Here is a 15773-nt window from a genome sequence, read left to right on the forward strand (position 1 = left end):
CATGGTGGTGCAATGGTTAGCACTGTGGCCTAACAGCAATAAGGTTCCGGGTTCGAGTCCCGGCTCGGGCGCGGGATCTTTCTTTGTGAGACTCCCCTTTCCTGCGTGGGTTCTCTCTGGTACTCCAGCTTCCTCCCACAGTCCAAAGACATCAAGAGGGGATGAGGCTGATTGATACTCTAAATTGACTGTAGGTGTGACTGTGAGAGTGAATGGTTGTTTGTCTCTATGTGTTGGTCCTGTGATGGACTGGTGACCTGTCCAGGGTGAACCCTGCCTCTGGCCTGAAGACGCTGGGATAGGCTCCAGTCCCCCCGCGACCCTTACTAGTAAGGAATAAGCGGAAGATGACGATGGATGGATTTTGGAAAATGTAATGAAATATTAAATATTTTTTCCAAAAATGAGACCCTCTTTATTCTCTAGTTTAATCTGCTGCAATAATAATGAGCATCTTTGTCAGTCTACTGATGAATGTCAGATATCTTTGATAACCAAACCTGGACGTTTGTCTCAGTTTGACTGGAAGTCTCATTCATTCATTTCTCCTCCATGATTTCCTGCAATGATTTCATGGTTCTGCTCCATTCAGGTTCAGAGAGGGAGGAGCTGCTCATCCACCCAGATGGAGAAGCAGCCATCTTGCTCTCTTGACGCCGACCGGCAGAAGGAACAGATGAGGTGAGGGGCCTCACGTTGTCATGGCAACATGGAAACATTCCACTCTGTCAGAGGTGCCTCCATCAGACGCACTTTGTCTTTGTGAAGATCAAAGTGAAACGAAATCTGTCAGATTCAGCTACTTCTTATTGTGGGACTTTAAACTTGAACACAATGGAATTTGGACAAGGAGTTTTCCTTCCAGTCCAAACATCATCGTCCAGCCTCCAACCAGAGGTCCATCAGTTATCATGGAGCCACAGGTGGAGTCTGGATTCTTTTCTAGAATGAGACGGCAATGACAGTCCTGCCAAGTGACATCACTGACATGAATGGATGACTTCAGTCACGTGACTGGATGACTTCAGTCACATGACTGGATGGCAGTGCAGATTCCAATGTAGAGGTTGGGGAAATCGTCTCTGAGAATCCAGCTTGAACCCACGCCCTCCTTGTTCTTCAAAAACCCAAACAGCGACCATCAGTCTCCCTCCAATCCTGTACTTGGTTCAATGTTGCTGTTCCATTTTGCAGCAGCAGGTGTCGCTGTGATACCAGGTTCAGTTCAAGATTCCCAACTCCAGTTCATGTTGGTGACCTCAGTGGCAGGTAAAATGGTGCTTCAGTGGATCATGTGATCAACTCATGTGTGTCCTCACTGCTCCACAGGTCTGTCAAATGTTCTGTAAAATAGTTGGACCCAGCAGAGCTGCTAGATTAGGAGTTGATGGAGTCGTTGCAGATACCAGTGTCCAGTTCCATCCTCACTACCCCCGGTCACCATGTCAAAGTGTCCTTGAGTAAGAGACTGAACCCCTAAATACTTCTGATGAGTAGGTTGGCTCCTTGCATGGCAGCCTTCAGCATCAGTGTGAGAGTGTGTGTGAATGAGAGGACATTGTTCAGCTCCTTGAGTGCTGCTGAGGTAGAAAGGCTCTGTACAAACTGAGTCCTTTTACCATTTCTTTCCTGCTTCTAGCAGCGCTGTTGTCACTTCCTGTGACCGTGGAAGGAAAGGGGTCCCCCTTCAGAATAAGTTTGATATCATGATGTTACTTCCTCTTCAACATGGCTTTAGCAGACCAACTCAGAGAACAGCACAGTGAGGTAGTGTGGCCGAGCAGTCTAAGGCGCTGGATTTAGGCTCCAGTCTCTGAGGAGGCGTTGGTTCAAATCCCACCACTGCCATCATGTCCCAGGTCACTGAAGAGGTGTGACAGGTCGCTGTTCTGTCTTTCATGTCCCTAAAGACTCTCCAGCTGGTCCAGAACGCTGCTGCCCGCGTGTTGACTAGAACTAGTAGAAGAGACCATGTCTCTCCTGTACTGGCCTCTCTGCATGGCTCCCTGTCAAATTCAGAATAGAATTCTAAATTCTCCTTCTAACATACAAAGTCCTCAACAGTCAGGCACCTTCATATTTGACAGAGCTCCTAGTCCCCTATTATCCAGCTAGAACCCTTCGCTCCCAGGATGCAGGGTTATTGGTGGTTCCTAGAGTTCTAAAAGTAGACTGGGAGCCAGAGCCTTCAGCTATCAGGCTCCCCTCCTGTGGAACCGTTTCCCAGTTTCAGTCCAGAATGCAGACACCCTCTCGACCTTTAAGAGCAGACTAAAGACCTTCCTTTTTGATCAGGCTTATAGTTGGGCTGCTTAGGCTGGCCCTTAGATCTGCTGCTATAGGCTTAGGCTGCTGGGGGATCTCCCATGGTGCACTGGGCTTCTCTCTCCTCATCTCTTTCCTCCTATATGTGTCACTCATTACTAACTCGTCTTCTTCTCCCCTCATCCCAGATCCGGGTGCTGCTGGAGGAGGCTGCAGACCTGAAGAGGCTCAAGCTGCCACCTGTAGCTCCACCTGCTCACATTATACAAATAAAACTGAAAAAATTGACTTGAAGCCTGGGACTTCAGGTCAACGCTGAGACCACGGCGTGATGGAGAGTTCTGATGATTCATCAGCACAATCAGACTCTGATAACTCCTCCCTCCCTGGTTGATCTGAGTCAAAGTTCCCATGTCTGATCAACTTCCTGTCCTGATGACATCACTACTGCAGGTGAACAGTTAGCATTGCTCTGTTTGATGAAGCTGCGTTCAGGGAATGAGGAAGTTTCCCTTTGTGTCACTGCTTCTCTACTAATCTGATCTCTGATCAGTTCACCAAGAAGAGTCTGGGGTCAGGGGCTTGATGAGTAGAGCTGTTTAGTCAGGAGGAGGCTGCTCTGATTGGTTCCTGACACTGAAACAAGGCCTTCATATATTTATGATGACATCACCAATAGGAGCCTTCCCAGTCTGTCAGGGGGTAGAATTCAGTCAGCACCAATGACATCAGAGTCAGAGTTCAGACATCAAAGACAGACATTAAAGCCTCTCCTACAAAACGAGAAAATAGTGGAATATATTGGAAACTCTACTGCAATTAATGGTGGGAATCTTTGGACACCTCACAATTCGATTATTAAAATTCAGGGGCTCCGATTCAGTCACAAAATGATTATTGATGCATCTCTAATTTATGTTTATGGATGCACTTTTTCACATTTTTGCAACAATTTTCTAAAAACAATATATTTGGAATAAAAACAAGAGTTGAACTCATTTCTATTATATTTTATTTTGCTGTTGAAAAAAAACACATTGGTACCTTTTGGGAAGCCTGGAAATAAGAGCAAAACGTAGCTCATTCCCACCCCACCAGTCAAGAGGGTCCCCAGAGACGGAGAGGTGGAGAACTACAGTACTTCTTAACTTCTTCCTGAGCCCTGGCTCAGGCAGACCTGCTGGGCTGTTGCACTTGAGCATCAGTAAAGTTCTGCCCCAGCAGGCTCTCCAGTCGAGATGATGACAAAGTCCTTCTTTTGGGAGCTCGGTGGTCCTCCTCCCTCAAAGCAGGGTTTGTTCCTGGTCCTCTTGCTCATCTTGCTGTGGGTAAATACACAATGAGAGGAATTGTAGTTCTTTATGATCAGGCTGCACTGACAAGTGGTGAAAGACTCTGCAGCTGCTCCAGGATGCAGCTGCACACATATTGACAGGAAATAGGAAGAGAGACCATATCACCCAGTCTGAGCTTCACTGCACTGGCTTCCAATAAAATCCATCTTTTCTAGCTCTTAAAGGAAAATTCAGGCACAAAATGAACCTAAGGTGTGTTCTTGTATCATTATTATTATTATTATTATTATTATTGTTATTATTATTGACAATTGCAGGGATTTTGTTTTACAGCAAACTGGTTTTCGGTACATACCGCTAATTATCTCCTAATGCAGGTTGTGGGGGCAGCAGATAAACAGACAAATCAACAATAACATACACTTAAAGCAGCATAAAGCCTCAGTAGAGATAAAGAAGAGCCTTGATGTGGAAACAAAATCACTGAGAACTTTAAGTGTACAGAACGTTTAATAAAAGACAAGTCTATAAAGAACAGTTAAAAGGAGTGTGGATGGCTGTTTACACTTTAATTCAGCTGTAGAAGAAGAAGAAGAAGAACCTCACTGTAAAAATTCATCCTGTATGTTACAGCCGGCCCTCCCGGACATCGGAAGTCCAACTAGTCCGTTGCATAGCAACCGTGTATTTGCTTCAGTGGTGCCCAGCAGCACAGCAGCCTGCCTGAGCAGGACCACTCTGTCTGTGTAGGAGCAGGCATAGGCAGAATGGGCAAAGGACGTTTTTCCATTGTGTCGTCTCAAGTTTCCTGAGCTGAGGAGCTTTAGCAACTAACTCAGCAAAATTAATGTCTCTACAATGTGTGTTTTCATGTGTGTTCTCATAATTATTTGCTGTGTAAACACATTGTCTACACAGACCACAATCCACTCACTTTCCTTCAGGGTTGAGTGCCAGGTCGTGACAAATGGTTTCTCTCAAGTGTGCAATTTCAGAACTTATATAGAAGTTAGGACAACCAAACGGTTAAAATAATCCTGTACAGCAGTTTTTTGTTTTTTTTCTCCTCCTCGCTCTAAAGTTGTGGTGTGATTCATTCTCAATGGCTCCGAAACCAGCAAAACAGGCTCAAAAACCTGCGAAAACGGACTCCACACCTGATCATGTACTGCAAGCTAACAGCGTGGCTATGGCTAGCGAAGAAACAACAGGTGCTAGCCTGATAACAAGCCAAGACCAAGTCCTGACCGCTATCCAAGCAATGAAAGAAGATTTCACGACAAGATTTGACGGACTATTGAACGCAATACAAAGTGTGAAAAGCGAATTGAACGAGGTCATTATGCGGGTCACGGAAGCGGAGGACAGAATCAGCTCCAATGACGATGATATCGCATCTCTGCTAGCTCAAAATGCTACCATGAAAACGACCGTGGAGAAGCTGGCGCTTAAAGTTGACGACCTGGAAAACCGCAGCCGCCGCTCCAACCTTCGTCTGCTGGGCCTCCCCGAAAAGAAAGAGGGGTCTGACTTGTGCACATTTCTGGAGAAATGGTTAACCGATGTGCTCGGAGCGGACAACTTTCCGGGGCCGCTCGTGATCGAGAGAGCACACAGAATCGGCCAAATCAACGTAACTGACCAACAATCAACGGGGCGACCCAGAGCAGTGATAATGAAGTTCCTTAACTACGCGGACAAGACCCGGGTAATGAAGGCTGCCAGGACGAAGGGCCCGCTGTTACTCGACAATCAGAGGATCATGCTCCTTCCCGACGTTTCCACCGACTTGCTTAGACGGAGGAAAATCTTCGACCAAGTGAAGAAGGATTTGGCTTCTCTCAGCATTCCAGATCTACGGTTTGGGATTATTCACACGGCTAAACTCCTGGTTACCCTCCAAGGGAAACGGCACGTATTCGACACCTCGGCAGCGGCAGAGAAATTTATATTGGGACTACAACGAGCAGGCCGTGGGTAAATACTAATATCGCCTTATTGACACTAACACAGCTTGGTCTGCTGTATTTTTTTTTTCTTCTCTATCTTTTTGGCATAATAGGTAACGAGCAGAACTGTGCAAAAACTCTAATATGCCTTTATAACACTACTGCTCGGCTTATGTTGGTTTATGTTTGGCCTCTAAGTATACAGTGGACTGTAACCTTGTGAAGCTGCTTGCAGGCTAATAACTGATTTATAATGTTTGGTTGTCTTAGCTTTTCAATATTTTTGCTTACATTTTTTTTTTTCCTGGAGGGCTTGGCCTATTGTGTTAGGCATGCTGTTCCTCGCCACGCTGACGGCTGGTGTGGACCAGCAAAGCGCCATGGTTGGGCCCCGTTACGGGCTCCTCGGGATTCACATATTGTGGGGTGGGGGGGTGTTTTTCAGTTGGGGAAATTCACCCAGTAATTGTTCAAATGTTCTTTCTCTGTTTGTTGTAGTTGCGCATCTCTGTAGTCCCCCCCCCCCCTTTCTTTGTGTTTTGGTGTAGTTCCTGTTAGCAGCCAACTTAACTTTATCCAAGAACGAGAAGAAACAATTTATGACGTCTGAACTTCAGTTTACCTCTTGGAATGTAAGAGGTCTAAATAGCCTTGTCAAGCTAAAACAAGTCATGGGTAGGATACGACATTTAAAAGCTAAGATAGTCTTCCTCCAGGAGACCCTTTTAATCTCGGAGGAAATTGTCAGGGTGAGAAGGAGATGGCATGGTCAGGTGTTTTCAGCATCCTTCAGCTCTCACTCACGGGGAGTAACCACCCTTATACATAAATCATTACCTTTTCAACTTATCAATGTTACTCAAGATAAATTTGGCAGATTATCCAATGCCAAATTTTCTCAATCAGACTAAACCTGGTTAATGTATATGGGACAAATAATGATGACCCCACCTTTTTCAGAAATCTTTTCTTAGCACAAGCCACTTTATCTGGTCACCTTGTCATTGGTGGGGATTTCAACTGTGTACTTCAACCAGAACTGGATAGGTCTACTGGGGTAAACACCTCACACAGTCAAACAAGGAAAGAGTTATTTCTGTGTATGAAGGATTTGAACTTGATTGATGTGTGGAGAAATATGTATCCCAACAAACAAAATTACTCCTACTACTCTAGTACCTACCAGACCTTCTCGAGAATTGACTATTTTCTAATCTCAGCTGAATTAAGACCCCAAATTACAAAATCCTGGTATGACAGTATCTTAATTTCAGATCATGCCTCAACCTCATTTATATTCAGACTGCACGGCAGGTTACACCACTCTTTAAGATGGCGCCCACAAACAAGCTGGCTGACAGACCCTGAATTTATAAAATTTATTGGTACACAAATTGATCTGTTTCTTGAATACAACACTGACCAAACATCCGCGTCTGTAAGGTGGGAAGCTTTTAAAGCCTTTTTAAGAGGCCAAATGATAAGCTTTACAAGCTTTAAGTACAAATCCCAAAGACTAGAAATGGAACACCTTGAAAAAAAAAAAAAGAAATTGAAAACCAAATTTACCAGAATCCTAACCATCATCAAACTATGGAGCTCCATAAACTGAGGGCGAGGTATAATGCTTTATCCACAAATAAGGCTACAAGGAGCCTGTTAAAACTAAAACAATCCTTTTATGAGCAAGGTGAAAAGGCCAGCAAATTGTTGGCATGGCGCATTAAACAGATGCAAACAGAAAGAACAATAAACTCTGTTCAAACAGACAAAGGGGAGTTAACTTCTGACCCAGTTGAAATTAACAACACATTTCTAAATTTCTATCATAGATTATATCAATCTGAATACTCAGATTTAGCTACAAACCACCAAAAGAACTTTCTAGACTCTCTAGATTTTGTCCCCTTGGATGAGGACTCTGTGGGCTCTCTGGAATTTAATCTTGGTGCCAGGGATTTGTCCGAGGCTATATCCAATTTGAAAGGAGGAAAGACTCCTGGGCCAGATGGGATACCAGTTGAAATATATAAAATATTTGAATCTAAACTGATACCACCACTACTTGAAATGTGTTAAGAATCATTCAATAATGGAGTCCTTCCTCTCTCTCTTAATATGGCAACAATTACATTACTATGAAACCTGGGAAGTCACCGGACCAATGCGGATCTTACAGGCCAATATCCCTCATCAATTATGACCTTAAAATATTGTCTAAAATACTGGCTATGAAGTTGGAACGTATTTTACCCAAATTGATCCACTCGGACCAGAATGGATTTATACAGGGAAGGCAGGGCTTTCATAATTTAAGGAGAGTACTTAATATTCTCTTTGAGAGGTCTGGGATCCCTGGCTACGCTGTCCTGTCGCTGGACGCAGAGAAGGCCTTCGATAGGATAGAGTGGTCGTATTTGTTTGAAGTCCTACAGAGGTTTGGTATTAAGGAAAATTTCCTGAGGTGGATTCGCCTTCTCTACTCTAACCCGCAAGCTGAAACTTTGACCAATGGCCTGGCTTCTAACTCTTTCAACCTTAATCGAGGCACAAGACAGGGTTGCCCCTTATCTCCCCTGTTATTTACCCTTGCTATCGAGCCCCTGGCCATGGCAATTTGTAATCATGACATTATAAAGGGAATAACAGTTGGTGGTACTGAACACCGCATAGCCCTTTATGCGGATGATGTTATTCTATTCTGCTCCGATTTAAAACAAACCTTGCCAGCCTTGCTAAATTTGGCACAGGCTTTTGGGCTCTTCTCAGGTTATAAAATAAATCATAGTAAATCTGTAATAATGTTTTTGACAGAAAGAGAGAGACTCAGCCCTCCAGTTTCAACTCCATTTGTAATATCAAAAGAAGGATTTAATTATCTAGGAGTTAAAATCATGCCAGATGTTAATGAAATTATCTCAGCGAACTATAACCCCCTTACAGATGCTGTTACACAGCTTATAAATAGGTGGACAAAATTACCTATTTCTTTGATTGGACGCATTAATATCCTAAAAATGACAGTTTTGCCCAAATACTTATACCTCTTCCAAACAATCCCACTCTCTCCTCCTCTCTCTCTCTTCCAATCTTTGAAGAAAATATTTTCAAACTTCATATGGAACAATAAGCGACCAAGACTTAGGCTTTCTTTGCTCTATCTTCCATACGACAGAGGTGGGTTGAAGCTACCAAATTTCTTGTGGTATTACTGGGCAGCTCAGATTAGGGCAAGCATGTTTTATTTTGTTGAGGATCACCCCCCAGTGTGGGTAACGATTGAATCTCACTCGATTTCACTTCCTTTAAATCTTTATATATACTCGGCAGAGGTAAAAAGACTGATCAAAAGGACAAAAAATCCCTTTCTGAAGAATTCAATAACGATTTGGCATAAGGTTTTAGCATATACTGATGTAACACAACAACTATCACGATTTTCTCCTATTTTTGGCAATGACAACTTCCAACCAGGCAGGGCAGACTCAGGCTTTAAACTTTGGTCCACTAAAGGTATATCTAAGGTGGCTGATCTTTACATTGGCAGTAAATTTATGTCATTTGAAGAACTCAAAGCCACATACGATATTCGCACAAAACACTTTTTCAAATATCTCCAATTACAAAGTTTTATAATGTCTAAACAGGGTAGTAGTTTGGAGCTCCCCCCTTTCTCTTCATTGGAAGAAATAATTTTAAAACACTGTCAAGGTAGGGGACAAGTGACCATATTATATGACCTATTCATCAGCAAGTGCAAAGAATCTTCTAACAATATCTTCCAAGCATGGAGGATGGACTTACAGAGAATATAACACAGGAGGAATGGACACAGGCTTGCTCATTAGTTCAAACTCAAACTGCAAACACACACTCCAAATTACTACAATATAAGTGGTTAAGCAGGCAGTATATTACTCCAGCTAGGCTACACCACTTTAACCCTAATATTCCTGACACGTGTATTAAATGCAATCACCAGAAAGGGTCATTGATTCATTGTATGTGGGAATGCCCCCAAATTTCTTGTTTTTGGGGAAAGGTTGTGGATCGAGTCAGTCGCATTATTGGTAAAGAGGTTCCATGTAACCCTAAAACATGCATTCTAAATATTTACCCGGATGATTTTGTCGCTTCAAAAAGCCTAAGATCCCTCCTGAATATTTGTTTTCTTGAAGCTAAAAGGTGTATTGCCCGTTCTTGGAAGGATCAATCTATCAGTGGAATTTCTCAGTGGTTGAAAGGAATGTCCTTTAATTTTGCCCTTGAAAATTTAAGTTATTTCACTAAAAATAAATTGGAAAAATTCTGGAAGATTTGGCATATTTTTTACAACTATTTGGAACAGAATGACATACAAACTGAGGCTTAGATTGGAAAACTGAATTGATTGTAAACGGATTTTTTTTTCTCCTGTGTCCCTTTCTACCTTTGTATCCTAATTTATACATTTGTTTATTGTTATTTGCCCATTCTGTTTGTCATGTCCTTGTATTTGTTTATCCCAAAATATAATAAAGAGATGTTTGAAAAAAAAAAAGAACTGCACAAACCAGGTTCAAGCTGGACTTTGGACCCTGGTATCTGCAACGACTCCATCAACTCCTAATCTGGCAGCTCTGCTGGGTCCAACTATTTTACAGTGACAGTCCTGCAGAGTGACATCACTGACATGACTGGATGACTTCAGTCATGTGACTGGATGACTTCAGTCACGTGACTGAAGTCATCCAGTCATGTCAGTGATGTCACTCTGCAGGACAGTCACTGCCATCACATTATAGAAAAGAACCCAGACTCCACATTTATGGGGCAGTTTTGGTCTTTAAACACTTGACAGTTCCAGGAGATTTAGTCTGGCTCAAGATCTTCAGATCAACCCAGGACAGAAGGATATGACTCCATTGGATTGTATCGTTGGAGCATTCAGAGATCTGGTGGATCTCAGTAGGAGCTGTATTTATCCACTGAATGATCCTGGTCAATGTGATCCTGCTTCTCCATCTCTAAGGCTGACAGAGCAGGAGGACCTGACTGAGAAGAAAGCTGCACTTGAGCAGCTTCAGTCTCTGAGTGACAACACACAGGCAGAAAACCAGAATTTGAGGGAACAAGTTTCTACTCTTGAACGTGAGAATAAAAGAGCAATCCAGGAGTTACAGAACCTCACTGCTGTGGTGGCCAACCTCAAAATGGTCCAGGACAAGAACCAGACTCAGATAGAAGATCTGAACGCAACAGTCCACAGTCTTCAGTGTGAGGGGAGGAAGGTTGATGGAGAGAACAATGAGCTCAGAAAAGAGCTGACCCACGTTCAGTCTCTGAGGGAGAGTGAACAGGTGGAGATGAAATGTCTTGAGGAAGACCTGACTGAGAAGAAAAGTGCACTTGATCAGCTTCAGTCTCTGTGTGACAAGAGATGGACAGAAAACCAGAATTTGTGGGGACAGGTTTCTAGTCTTGGACAAGAGAAGATCATTGCATATCAGCTGGTAGAGAACATGTCTGCCATGGTGGGCAACCTTGAATCTGTGAGGGAGGAGAACCAGACTCAGATCAGAGACCTGAACACACAAGTCCACAATCTTCAGCTTGAGGTGAAGATGGTTTACAAGGAGAAGTGTGACCTCAAGTGTGAGCTCAACTCCATCCAGGCAGAGAAGAACAAAATGAGAGAAGAACTCACTGAGAAGAAGACGACTCTTGAACAGCTGAGGTCCCAGAGTGAGGAGAGACAGGCAGAAAATGGATGTTTGAGGAGACGAGTTTCTACTGCATCTCAGGAGACAGAGACCTTCACTGCTGAGTTGGCCCACCTTGAATCAAGGAAGGACCAGGACCCCACAAAGACTGGCAGTCTGAACGGTGAAGTTCAGAGTCTTCTATGTGCAGTGACAGCATAAAAGAAGAAAAGGAGCAGTGCTCAGTGGGAAATCCTGGGAAATCTTCATGATTTAAAAAGCTGTTTGAAAGAGGAAAATCATGACCTTCAAGTGAAGGTTCAGCAAACTTCTGAAGAGCAAGCAGACTCTCCCCTACGTCCAGCCAGAGAAGAGCAAGCAGACTCTCCCCTACGTCCAGCCAGAGAAGAGCAAGCAGACTCTCCCCTACGTCCAGCCAGAGAAGAGAGAACAGACTCTCCCCTATGTCCAGCCAGAGAAGAGCAAGCAGACTCTCCCCTACGTCCAGCCAGAGAAGAGAGAACAGACTCTCCCCTATGTCCAGCCAGAGAAGAGCAAGCAGACTCTCCCCTACGTCCAGCCAGAGAAGAGCAAGCAGACTCTCCCCTACGTCCAGCCAGAGAAGAGCAAACAGACTGTCCCCTACGTAGAGCGAGAGAAGAGCAAACAGACTCTCCCCTACATCCAGCCAGAGAAGAGCAAAAAGACTCTCCCCTACATCCAGCCAGAGAAGAGCAAACAGACTCTCCCCTACGTCCAGCCAGAGAGGAGCAAACAGACTCTCCCCTACGTCCAGCCAGAGAAGAGCATACAGACTCTCTCCTACGTCCAGCCAGAGAAGAGCAAACAGACTCTCCCCTATGTCCAGCCAGAGAAGAGCAAACAGACTCTCTCCTACGTCCAGCCAGAGAAGAACAAGCAGACTCTCCCCTACGTCCTGCCACAGAAGAGCAAGCAAACTCTCCCCTACGTCCTGCCACAGAAGAGCAAGCAGACTCTCCCCTACGTCCAGCCAGAGAAGAGCAAGCAGACGCTCTCATATGTTCTTCTGCAGAGGAGCGATGGGATTCTGCTGCATGTCCTGCAACTGAAAAGCAGAATGATGGGGGCACCCTGGAGACTGGACCTGCTCGGGGTCAAACCAGAGGTCTACTGAGCCGTGTGACATCTGGTGTAGAAGATGCTCTGTTAATGTTCATAGCTTCTTCTTTGTGTGCTTTTCCTCAACTCTGTTTTCTTTGTTTGTTATATATGATGATACCTTGATCACCACAGCAGTTGATCCCAGCTTGATTAGCTGAGTCCTTTGCAGTCTAAAGCACTTTAGTGATACCTGTGGGGTCCCTTATCCTCCCTGACCAAAGGGATTCAGCCTCACTGAAGGAGAGTGAACCTTCCAGGTTGCAGCTCCTAGACTCTGGAACGCTCTCCCACTGGACATGAGGACGCTGTGGACACCTTCAGAAAGAAGCTAAAGACCCATTTGTTTAGTAATATTATTGTTCATGATGGAATCGTGCCTCCTTACCTGCCCACACAGGTCAAGAGGTCAAATGATTCCCTGTTTAAAACAGCTCTTCCATCACATGGATGTGCATCCCAACAGTCAGAGCTCACAGACGCTCCTATTCCTTCCAGTGGGAGGCACTACGAGTGACTGATGAGGGTCAGGGGGGGTCAGGCTAGTCCAGATAGTGGGTCTGTATGACGTTGGTAGGGAGGGATAAGGTAGTGGCAGAGTTCAGGCTGTAGTTGTGCTCCAACAGTTGAGACAGGGCAGGACAAAAAATGACCTCCTGATGGCGTTAGGAGTGATTCTTACAAGAACCAATCAATAAAAGTGGGTGGTGACCTGCTCATGTGACGCTTGTGTTGATGATTACTGGGTCTCCTCCATGCTCATTTATCATGAATGAATCCCTCTGAGTAAAACACCTGATGACTCCTGAGTTGTTTCACAAAATGTGTGTGTGTGTGTGTATGTGTGTGTGTGTGGGCAATCACTACAAGTTATTCATCAATTGGATACATTGACAGTGGAAGTTCAGGTTTCCTGTAATTCAGTTTGCAGACAACACAGTAAACTGCCCCTGACCCCTCCCCTCATTCTGGAGGCTTTAACATGAAAATGAAAATGCTGAGAGACACAAATGCGAATCAGGGTATTTGACCAGAGGTGACATATTTTTTAATGCTTTTCTTGTTATATTTGTTCTATCTGTTCTGTATGGTTATATTTGTTATGGTTGTTATGGAGTTCATGGTTATTATCTCTTTTTCTTGTGTCTTTGTCTTTGTCGTCCTCCCCTTTGTCCGTTCTGGATTTTTGACCTTGGTTTCAGGAAGCCTGTGACCTCAACTCCTTTTTCTGTGTTGCTGCACGTAGAGCCTTGCTTCATTGTGCTCGCTAAAGTGTGATCCTCCCTGCTAATTCCTTATTTCGTTGACTAATTACCCACCAAAAATTAATACCTACTTGCTTTATTTGGCTGAAGTTTAAAAGACCATCATTCTGGTAGCAACAGTCTTTCTGCCTTGTAAACACGCTAAGCTAACGATGGCTTCTCCCTCTTGTTCTCCTCTCTCCTGCTCAGGGTGCCACATGTTTTGTTCCTCCTCTGCCTCCTTTAGTGAAACTGATAAGTGTGTTAAATGTAGTTTTTTTGTTGTGTTGGAGGTGAGGCTTAGCCATGTTGAATTGGACCTGCAGCGGCTCTGCACCAAAAGCTGCGAGAGCTAGCCAGCCCTCACTAGCTGGTGCAGACCACCTTAGCTTAGCTCCTAGCTTAGGCCCAACTAGCGCTCCCAAGCATCTGGGAGAGCGCCAAGAAAAGTTGGGCCTAAGCTCGGATGTGCTTGCTTATGAAGATTTGTTGGGTGTAAATTCATTTAAGGAGTGTTGAACTGGACCTGTTCTACTTGTAAAGTGTAACTTTAGTTGTTATTTGGTGCCTTACAGGGTGATGACTTGACTTCATTGCAGCTTTGACCTGAGCAGGTGTTCATTCACATCTCAGTAACAGGGTGACACTTTATCACACCAGTGGACAAACATCAGCATTCATCACCCAGCAGCTCCTCTGATCAACAGAAAAAGTTAAAGTATTCTGGAGAATGAGGGAATCGATCCCTCTACCTCTCACATGCTAAGCGAGCGCTCTACCATTTGAGCTAATTGCCCTGTTAAGAAGCACAGCAGATGATGGAGCTTGACCTTCATGCATGGTTGAATGAGCATCACCAGTTGAAGCTTCTCTGGTTGACCAATGTCATGGAGACCAAGGGTTCCATGACATCAATGATTAATTGAAGGTAGCATTTGTCTTGGTATTAACAGTTTATGTAAATTAGAGGCACACACACATGTTAATGGTCAGGTTTATTGAATCAGCAAACAAGTGAAACATTTTCTATGCCATGTGTTCCAGGGAGGGACCTGGGAAGCACAGGGGGACCGGCCATCCTGCCTGTGGAAAATGAAGACCCCAGTGTCAGTCAGTGGGAATCACTGTGCAAGGCCTGGTATTTAGTGTTGATCAAGTTTGTCTCATGTAAATGTGGCAGTTTCAGTCGTCACGGTCAGTCCTCACCTCTTCCTGGTGGTTTCCTTAAAGGGGGTGGAGCCAAAAGGGGAGAGTGGCCCAAGGAAGCTCCTTAAGAGCTGTAGGTGCAAACCTTTGCTCCCAGATGGGGGAGGGGGTACAATCACAGGCAAGGTTCATTGAATGATAATGCATGTGGATGTATTATTGAATTGGTGTAGTAGTCTGGAATCATGTATATATTTAGTCAGGTTATGTTATTGAGATGGTGCTGGTTTGATGTAAATATTGATTGTGGAGCATGGTTGTGGTCTCACCTCCACTCTATGGGCCATCCATCGTCATCTTCTGCTTATTCCTTACTAGTAAGGGTCACGGGGGGGCTGGAGCCTATCCCAGCATCTACGGGCGAGAGGCAGGGTTCACCCTGGACAGGTCGCCAGTCCATCGCAGGGCCAACATAGAGAGACGAACAACCATTCACTCTCACAGTCACACCTACAGTCAATTTAGAGTATCAATCAGCCTAGTCCCCTAATTGCATGTCTTTGGACCGTGGGAGGAAGCCGGAGTACCTGGAGAGAACCCACGCAGGAACAGGGAGAACATGCAAACTCCACACAGAAAGATCCAACGCCCGAGCCGGGACCTTCTTGCTGTGAGGGCACAGTGCTGACCACTGCACCACCGTGCAGCCCCGCTATGGGCTGGTCTGTCTAATTTCCTGCAGCCAGGAGGGGATAAAAGGCAGTCAGGGGTTTTTAATGTAAGTTGATGGTGTCTCATGCAATCTCTTTCAATACTCCAGTGGTGGTTTAAGTGAAGAAAAACATGGGTTAGTCAGTAGGACTCTGTGTGTGTGTGTGTGTGTGTGTGTGTGTGTGTGTGTGTGTGTGTGTGTGTGTGTGTGTGTGTGTGTGTGTGTGTGTGTGTGTTTGTGTGTTTCCATGCAGACTTTCCTTTGTGACAACCGATTTGATTTGGAAACCATCTCATCTACATCTCCTCTCCAAAAACCCTCTTCTGCAACTTTGTACCCAA

Source organism: Aulostomus chinensis, chromosome 1 (genome assembly GCF_037954235.1).
Source record: "Aulostomus chinensis isolate RoL2024-O1b breed Wild chromosome 1, RoL_Achi_v1.0, whole genome shotgun sequence".
Classification (NCBI taxonomy): domain Eukaryota; kingdom Metazoa; phylum Chordata; class Actinopteri; order Syngnathiformes; family Aulostomidae; genus Aulostomus; species Aulostomus chinensis.